At 36.6% G+C, this 9,651-nt stretch overlaps 1 protein-coding gene across 1 annotated transcript in view; it reads right to left on the bottom strand.

The window, feature by feature from the left end:
• The window catches only part of LOC107091710 (pleckstrin homology domain-containing family A member 1-like), a 33,941-nt gene extending 25,044 nt beyond the window's left edge, over positions 1-8,897 (bottom strand). The window contains exon 1 of the mRNA XM_015385804.1: positions 8,778-8,897. The gene's annotated coding sequence lies outside the window, so the exon portion shown is untranslated. The remainder of the gene's footprint in view (positions 1-8,777) is intronic.
• Between the last annotated feature and the right edge of the window lie 754 nt (positions 8,898-9,651).

Here is a 9,651-nt window from a genome sequence, read left to right as displayed (position 1 = left end):
AAATATATATATATTTATTTTTTTTTAAAAGACATGTTATATTTTGCGTCTCTAAAAAACTTTGACTTGGTCGTACTCGAAGCAAAATGGCTCTTTGGATATGAAAGGTTGCAAACCCCTGGTCTAGATGAACTCCCCACCATGAGGTGGAAACAAATGTCTTTCCTCTGCCTGACCCAACAAAGATATGGAGCTGATATAGCAGCAGTTTTTTAAGGTCAGTGTTTGCGGCAATGTAGACAGAAAGAAAAGCACCCGCACCAGTTTAGCAATGAAACCTGTTCGGTGGAAAAAAAAAACAAAACAAAAAAACTTTTCTTTCCATTGCAGTGTTTCGGTTTCTATCTCAGTGCCAGTTCAAACCTATAGCTACTGACCTGACCTTAAACCCCTATTGCATAGAAAACCATTAACTGTTTTATAAAAACTATTTTCTTTTTTGCTGCCCATGAGTCACTGGAATAGTTTGATAAATGAGATAAGATGTGCCAATTTTAAAATGTTCCTACATGTGGTAAAACATTTCCCCCATTAGTGATGATTTAATGGTGCACAGCGTGTAAAGAAATGTTTATCCTTTTTAAATGATATCCAGTTACCAATGATCGGTTCAGGGACTTAAGTCGGAAGGTAGAGCTGAGCGGTTTTGTCCAAAAAATAAAAAATATTCTATTAAATGTTCTATCCAAGTGGAAATTAGCATTTTTTTTTTTTTAACCGGAACCTTGTATTACAAACCTTTCATTTGAAAAGGTAGATAAACACATTTAATTATAATTGTATTTATAAAGTTCATATAATATCCTTTCAGCTCATCTCAATGTTGGAATTGTTTAAGCTGTAGACTATTACACTCTATATTTTATATCATGTGTAGATATCTCAGGAAGTAAGCGGGAAAGCAAATTGGATCTTTGATGATCTACTGTATGGTATATGAAGTAAAGATTTTAATACCGTATTTTCCGGACTATAAGCAGCTGCTTTTTTCCCATGCTTTGAATCATGCGGCTTATAAGAAGGTGCAGCTTTTCTGTTAGTTTTTCCTAACCGTCAGAGGGGGAAGTCAAAGTTGGCAGTGAAAAAATAAGGGGCTAATTTTCATTTAGCATAAGAACATGCTAGCAGCAGGCACGACGGAAAATAAATGTCCCGGATTCAAACATTTAGCCATTTATTTTCCGCATTAAAGCTGCCGAACCAATGAAGAGACTGGGCTCAACTCCTGCAGAGCTGAAATAAAGAGCTGATGAAGCCCCATCTTTCAGTAGAAGCTCTTACTGCTGCGAGCTAAAAAGCTAACGGGAGCTAGCATTCTTCTTTGTCCCTATTCCAGGGGATATATGTAGAGCTCCCCCTGCAGGTTTGGTGGGAAACAGTTCAGTATATATAAGCGGCTTATAGCCCAGTGCGACTTATACATGTACGTTTTCAGCTTTTTTAAAATAGTGGCTGTGGCTTAAAGTGAGGTGCGCTCTATAGTCTGGAGAACACTGTATATGCTGGTAGCTTCTATGATTTTTCTCTTTCGTGTATCAAAGAGAACAATGAAGATTAGCCTCAAAATTATTATTTTAGTTTTTGGCAGCTAAATATACCATGAATTAACAATAAATTTACAACCTAAAAAAATATCAAATTCATTCTAATAATAATAACAAAAAAAAATCATTGTCCATCCAGCCTTTGGACAAGATGTGGAGTACATCCTGGTACATCCAGTCCACCCACTGGCAACCCAGAAATACCCCAGTCCCTGAAGCAAGCCAGCCCATGAATGTGCGGGGAAAATGTTCAAACCCAGAGAGCCATAGGCTGGGATTCAAACCAAGGACCTTCCTGCTACAGGCCAGTAATGCTGCAAACTGTGCCACCTTGCAACCAAACTTTGCAAATCATTCCTTAAAAGTTTAATAGAATGCAAAACTGAGTTTACATTGTCATAGATGAATAACAATAGCTCAGTGGGTGAAATGGACGTAGAGGGAAGTTCAAACCCCATCGGCACCTCTTTTCTCTGCAAATCTCACAATTCTAAACTTCCATCATAAAATGAGCTGCAGGGCCGCTGACTGGACCGGACCGAGCGGGGGACGGAGCGATCGAACCAAAACCCTGTTACGGTATGTTTACCGTGGTATCAAGCAGGCCTGCTGAAAGGCTCATTTATACTTCGAAACTAGGTCGTCTGCTTAGGTGTCGCAGTGAACAAAAAGACATCCCTGCCCCCTCCGCAGACACTCTGCTGCACCTCTCCCAAATTGCAGGTCACCGCAGACAGGAGGTGGCTTGTTTTGTTTTTATGACCGCAATGGCGGAAAACAACTCATGAAGTTGGACCAGCTAGAAGAGAGAGGTATGCGAGAACGCTGGGACCCTTTTCCCACCTGGATCCCCGCTCTTTTTCGCCGTCATGTCCCTCCGTTGCCTCGAACGTATCTAGACCCAGCGTATAGAGAAGACCATGCTACAATATTGAGCATAAATAAAAAATGTCTGCATTGAGCTCACTGCAACACACTGCTGCGGGGAGTATAACCAGCCCTTAAGGCCTTATAAAAGGCAGGCGGGGGGAAGCACGGGGCCGCCATTGTCCAGGCTACCGTCACTGGGTCGGATTCTGTCGCCCCGTCCCCCGCTGGCTACTTGTTTCGACAACGTGCTACACTGTAGTCGACCAAAATCCCCGACGATTTTGAAATTCAAAATCGGCTAAGAAATATCCACAATTTGATGTTTTAGTGAGTGAGTGCTTGTTTCTATGATGCGTCTTTGCTCAGCAGCTTCACTTGTTGTAAAGCAACCAATCAGTGCACAGCTCATCTAAATATTCATGATCTTACCATAAAAGGAAGAAAACCTGTCGTTTCATTCTAGGGCTTATAACCAGGCTTGCATTAGGGCTCATAGAACAGCAAATATGCCATTTTCTGCCCAACCAATGTTGCACACCCTATTCAGAGACCTTAAGGACCAGCACCAAATACCCTATAAAATCATTTTATGACCCCTTTAAAAACTGTTCTACAATAGGTAGTGGCTTATTTTTAAAAGTTATAAATGTTCTGCCAGTTCTTTGACAGAGGTAGTAGTTTGAGCCCAATAGAAAATAGAGGAATTGCAGAATTTCCCCTTTTAGTCTTGAAAAATGTTCCCCAAACATTTTTATTTACTTAGCTCAAAAAAGTTTACAGACAGAGATATGAGAGTTCTTAGATTTGCACTATTTATTCACAAGCAGAGAAAACCAATTGGTTCAGATGTCTGGCTGATTATCTGGTATCTCTACATATCTCTCATCTTGAAGGATGTCAGTGAAGTCAGGAACTTCAGTAGCTATGTCTAAACTCTATGGGGAAGTCCCTGTGAGTCAGTTATTTTATCTTTCGATGGCACGTACACACAAGCTTTTCTTTTACTGCCTTTCTTTCCATCGAGATGACAATCTTTACCGGGATCATTAAAAATGTTTTAGGTTTTATAAGAGAGAAAAATAATAATATATATAAGAGACTCTAAACCTTCACTCTTATCGCCATTATTTTCATTCATTTATAAAGAGAATTGTTTGTCTAACTGAGAAACAATAATCCGAGAATAGCTTGAAGCACTCGCATTTTAGGGTTGTCAAAATGTGCTCATATGCTCCGACACCAATAAATACTGAAATGCTGTATATGGATTCCATACTAATTTGGCATGATACTGATACTAAAACAAGCGTTGCCTATTTTTGCAATTGTTAACCTTAGATTTCTGGATTATTTACCCATTTAAAGAAGAATACCCCCATAATATCAAAAAAGTTATAAAGTGTTGAATATCTTCCTGGGCATCGCTGTCAATGTTTAAAATTAAGTGTAATGACAAATAGAGTTGAAACAATTACTGATAAATCAAGTATTAAAAATAATCGTCAACTAATTTAGGTTTGGATTAAACATTAAACACTAAAATTGTAAAGAATATGAAAAAATGTTTGCATTAAAGGGTAAAAAACATTTTTTTCCTTCTATCCAGAGCTCTTAAGTGGCACAGTTTTAGCTTCACCTTTCTTAAATTCAGTTTACAATCTTTATGTTAACCGACTATTAATCAATTAATCAAAAAAATAATCAACAGATTAATCAATTAGCAAACTGTTAGTTGCAGCCCTAGTGAGAACCCCAGCATATAAATGAGGAATGTGGTCAGACTGGCTTAGTGAGATGCCACCAAACCGTCATGTTTCCTCCTTACAGTGGCCCTTCCAAGAAAATACTAAATTAGCCTGCGGGTTAACCATACTTAAGACTTAAGCTAAATGTGAAAACATTCATTTCCATACGTGCTGTAAAGCACATGGTCAGCTTTTCATACTTCCAGTCTCTTCTTGCAGGCAGGTTAACAATGCAGCTTGTTTTTAAGTCACAGTTTTTTACTGTAAAATCTCAGAATTGCCTAATAACATAAAATAATTGAAAGATATAAAGGACGCAAAATCCACAGTTTGATTACTAAATACATTTTGGTACTTCAGAGTATTTTAATGTCAACGAAAATGTATTCAGTCTTTTAGTGTCTTGTTTTGATCTCTTTAGATTACTTTACTTTGAGCCCATTTTCTGTTACATTTTGTTCTCCATTATGTCATGGTATTTACCATGGAACTGCTAAGTCTTTTTTTTTTCCATTTTGCTATATATTTGTAGGCAAAGTTAAGAGGCCAAAATACAAGCAGAGGAATTGAAATATTTAGTCACTGGGTGTATTACCTCATAAGTCATTCCACAGTTTCCCAGGATCAAAACTGCTTCTGTAACTACTTAAATTAACCTTTTCATATTTAAGATGCGTTTATTAAACTTACTGTCAGTTGTTTTGATAGCACAACAGCTGTTGACATGTTTTAATAGATTATAAAAAAAAATAAAAAAAATGTCAGCACAGCTACATTATTGTATCTAAGCTATTTGAACTAAAAAATATGGCTAAACGAGGTGAAAAGGAACGTGCCATGACCTGGTGGGGGGGTAGAGTGTGAAGCGCCTCCTTTGCAATTAAAGAAACTGCATCGAAAACAAGTTGCTGACAGATGAATGTAAGAAAATAAATTAAACAAACAGCTAAACAGCTGTACAAGGAAAAATTCAGACCAAAGCATTACATTCCCAATTTATGTAGAATAAAAAACATGATGGGTATAATTTAATTGGTAGTTAGATCGTAACTGGGGTCAGTTTTTTTTCTACTGTCTTAAAGTGTTTGATACATTTTTGCAGGCATGTGTAAAGCAGGAGTTAACAAATTAAAAAATACATATATTTATAAGTTATTTAAAAAATATAAAAGACTTGCTAATCTGCTTTGTGTGTTTTGGGGGGTTGGTTAAACAGCTCATACTGGAACACAACATGACTTTGATGATTTCCAAGCAATTATTGATACTGCAGTGGACGTTAAAGCTAAAGGAAAAGGTGACAATAATCTTCATTCAAATCTGCTTTTATATTTTTTTTACTTTACTGGTTTCTGTACGTCTTGCCATTTACCCAAATGACTACTAAAAAAACTGCATGCTGACAACTTAAACTTACCTGAACTCTCACTTATATGCCTGCCTTGGAACCATATTTATATTTAAACAGCAGGTCCTGCAGACCCACAAACATGGCTGCAACTTCAACCAAAAGCTCCTAATTGAATAAAATGATCAGAACACGTGGGTTTTATTACAACCTGGTAAAAACTATTAAAACAGATCTGAAAAGAAAAACTGGCCATTCCTGTTGTGCTTAATTGATGCAAAACATGCCCAGAAGCCTTAGAAACATTTTTAGTCACACCTAACAGGTAAAACGCCTCTGAAGAAGAGACGGCAATAAACGCTATATATAGATGAACCAGTCAGTGGTCTGTAGCCGATATCTGATCCTACTTTAGCAAAACACATAACTCTAAATAAAAACAATCCAATCTAACACTTTAGCATCTAATAATTATTTCTATGTATGCATTTGTGTCTCTTAAGTTAGAAAAACATCAATCCTGACCTCATCCTTTGGTTCCCATGGGTGTTATCTATACCTCATGTTAAAGAAATGTCAACCCTTCGAAAAAGAGTCAACGAGTTAAAGGTGAACCATTTCTCCTCTGATCCCTCTTGGCAGGTCATCACAAAATATAAATCTATAAAGTTGTGATTAGGGCTATGTAAAATAATTACCAATGGGATTAAAAGTACGAAAAAAAAATATGGAAAGAGAATGATCGTATTAAAGTCAGAACTGTAGTTTGATGTTAATAAACCCTGATTAGGGCTGCACCATATAAGACAACACTGGTAAATATTGTCATGGTGATATCAGCTGCGACACATTCCTATGTTTTTCTTTCCTCTCAGTCTCATCCGAGCTTCATTCCTTGTGCGGATATTATGCTTTTTGATTCAGTCCAACTGCTTTTACATTACATGTAAAAATACTGAGTTCAAAACATTGTATTGGCCAAAGGTGACAGCAACTCTAAACAATTGTCTGTAATCAGAATATTGCACAAGGTTGACAGAGCAGAAACTAGCCAGACCCAGAGCCAACCTACCCTGCTGACTCTAATTGATCACCAAAGAAGATATGATGCAAAGCGGCCAGAAGGACAGAAACTGGATAGGACTGCTGCTGAACACATTTGCAAGGACCACACCCTTGTCTGCACTGTATTTTAAATTTATGGACAACTAGATCTCCATCTATTAGAGAATAATAAGCCTTAACTTATTCACCCTTTGTTCAACCAGCCAACTACACAGAGACACACACTAAACTAAGCAATATATCATAGAAATAGAATAACCACTAAAGTAATCCACGGAACATTCTTTTATAACGGTTATACTGGCCTCCACCTTACCAATTTTATTTATTTAGTGATCTAAAACAACCTCAAAGAATTGTCAAAGAATAAAAGACCCCTTTAAAAGGGTTTAGAGTTTTTACCTGCAAGAACTGCTGGTCAGATGACCGAGGGGCTGAGGCTGTTAGAAGGGATTGAGCTATATTATTTTGTCATCTTTTTCGCTCCAGACAAGGAAGAATTTTAAACTACAGAATGTTTTCTAAAATGTATTTATTTTTCTATATTTGTATTATTTCCGAAACAAGTTAGTGTAAATACTGTCATGCTGTAACTGGTTGTTTTTCTGGTTATCATTAAGGGGGAAAAAAGAGGTTATATTGCAGAAGTAAAAATGTTATTCAACTTTTGCTGCAGGTTAGGAATTTTTTCATTAAAAAAAACCCTTATAGGTTAATTATAAAAAAGAAAGATGGCTGCAGATGCAAAAAAAATCTGTAGTGAATTTGTACCTCAGACATTGTGTGACCCTCCAGAGTCCTTCTGATCTGTAAAATAAGCTGCTTTGCAGAATCTGACCCAGATGATGCTCAAAACGGTGCACAACGTAGATCTGGAATCCTGCATTAAGGTCAGATTTTCCCCCCTCACACACATATTACATCCTGCTCAGGTTGCTGCTGTAGGTTTTAAGCCACACCCCTTTAGTTTCACAATCCTGACTGCACACAGTTAAAGCTCATAGGGCCATAATTTCAATCTTGTATGATCAGTAAAAAGCATATTAGTTTTCCAAAAGGTTGACAAGATTTCCTAATCTCTTTTTAAAGTGCAAAGGAATAAAACATTGTAAATTTGCTCTACTTTACTGTTTTCAGCTCTTAAATGCATTCCCTTCCACGGCCTGAATGTATATATATATATATATATATATATATATATATATATATATATATATATATATATATATATATATATACACACATATATATATATAGACTTAAAAGTACAATTTCCTTTTAAATAACTCCTTAGATCTGTGCTCTCCTTTCACCTTAGTGTTTTAACACATCAGTTTTACTGAAGGTATAGCTGACTTTGAGCTGTTTCCTTAACATCTACACTGAAGATGGTTGCCGTCACCATAACAACATAGCGTGTTTTTAAAAAACAAAAAAAAAAAACTTATTTTTGGTTTCCAAAATGAAGGTTATGATTGATGAGATGTGTCCAATAGCTGATTTAAAGAAAAGAAAAAAAATATATTTTTTTAGAAAAATAGCTTTAGACAATAGTACTCAAAAAAGGAAAGTGTCCGCTTATGAATCAGATATGGATTGGGCATTAATTTGTCATGGAGTAGAAAGAAAATGACTGTAAAGGCCTCATTATCTGGAGGTTATACTGTGGGACAGGTGGTTTCTGTTCAACTTTTTACCAATAAACCACCGTTTAATAAAGCAGATAAGATCAGCAGCTATGATAACCATGTACAAAACCCTTAAAATAAACCCCAAAATTAGATCCTGTGTAACCAAATTAGGAAAATAGGAACGTAGAAGGTAAAATAATCAAATGAGCCTTCAGTTACAGCCGACAGCAGACGGGTAAAATAGCATTAGGAATAGGCTAATCTGAGATAACGTTGGATAACTTGGAAAAACACAACATTTTGAACGTTTTTGCGTTAGCAGCAACCAGAGAGATAGGATTAGCTCTCTGAAAACAAGCTAACTGTGCCAGCAAATATCTGGAGTGGTGTGAATCTCCTTCCTAAAACTACCGTGGATCTGCTAAGGTAACTACAGCTGGCGTTAAGCACACGGCTAACCGAGGGGACTGGAGTTAGCCAGCTTCGTTAAACATTAGGGGGGAATTTAGAAATATAAACAACACGCAAATGGTTTGATTCAGTGGTTTTTCCCTATGATAAAAACACACTTTACCTTCCAGTGTTCTGGGTCCTAGATGAGAGGACGGAGTCCCTGGTTAGTTGAGTGTGTCCTTTGCGCCGCAGCCCTCAGCCCATCTCAGCACATCCAGGAGACAGCAGTGCGGGAGGACCAACAAAGATCGTCTGTTGGAAAGATGTTAGCTCCGAGGATTTCAGAAGAGCAGCTAGTGAGACGTCCACATGTTTTGACTGCATCGGTGTTTGCCTGCGGGGACCACGTGTGGTTCTAGAGAGGGGGCAACAGGGGCCAGTGTCCCTTTTAATGTGGTTGTTGAACATGCTCTGGAAGCATACAATGCAAAAATGTAGATAAAAGTCATTTTTTCTTGAAATAAGTTTATTTTTACCTTCATTTTAGCAGATGGCTAAGACAGGTTACCTATGGAATAAGATGATTCAGTTTTGAAATAAGAAAAAACAAACAAACATACAATTCCATCATGTTATTTTGAGTTCATAATATGTAAAAATCTTATTTTAAGAGGAAAAATACTTATTAGTTTGGGAAATCCTCAGATGTACCTACTTGATTGAAGGAAAAAAAAGCATATATATGTGGAAAGTCAGGGTTAAGCCTGAAGTTGTCTCTCTGAGCCAGTAACCATACTTCATGGTAGAGGTCTCTTTGTTTAAATTGAATCTGTTTTTTAGAGAGGATATTTGTTGTTAATTGGAGCTGTAAAAATACACAAAAGTTTTGAGCACAGGTATTTAGTTAATTTTCTATTATTTAGTGAATTTTCTGTTGCTGATTTTTTATTATTTATTTTCTATTATTCAGTGAATTTTCTGTTGCTGATTTTCTTTCTTTTGCATTCAATAACGTCTTACCTATATATATATATATATATATATATATATATATA

Source organism: Cyprinodon variegatus, unplaced genomic scaffold (assembly GCF_000732505.1).
Source record: "Cyprinodon variegatus isolate N-32 unplaced genomic scaffold, C_variegatus-1.0 Scaffold348, whole genome shotgun sequence".
Lineage (NCBI taxonomy): Eukaryota > Metazoa > Chordata > Actinopteri > Cyprinodontiformes > Cyprinodontidae > Cyprinodon > Cyprinodon variegatus.
This window is presented reverse-complemented; position numbering and strand designations above follow the sequence as displayed.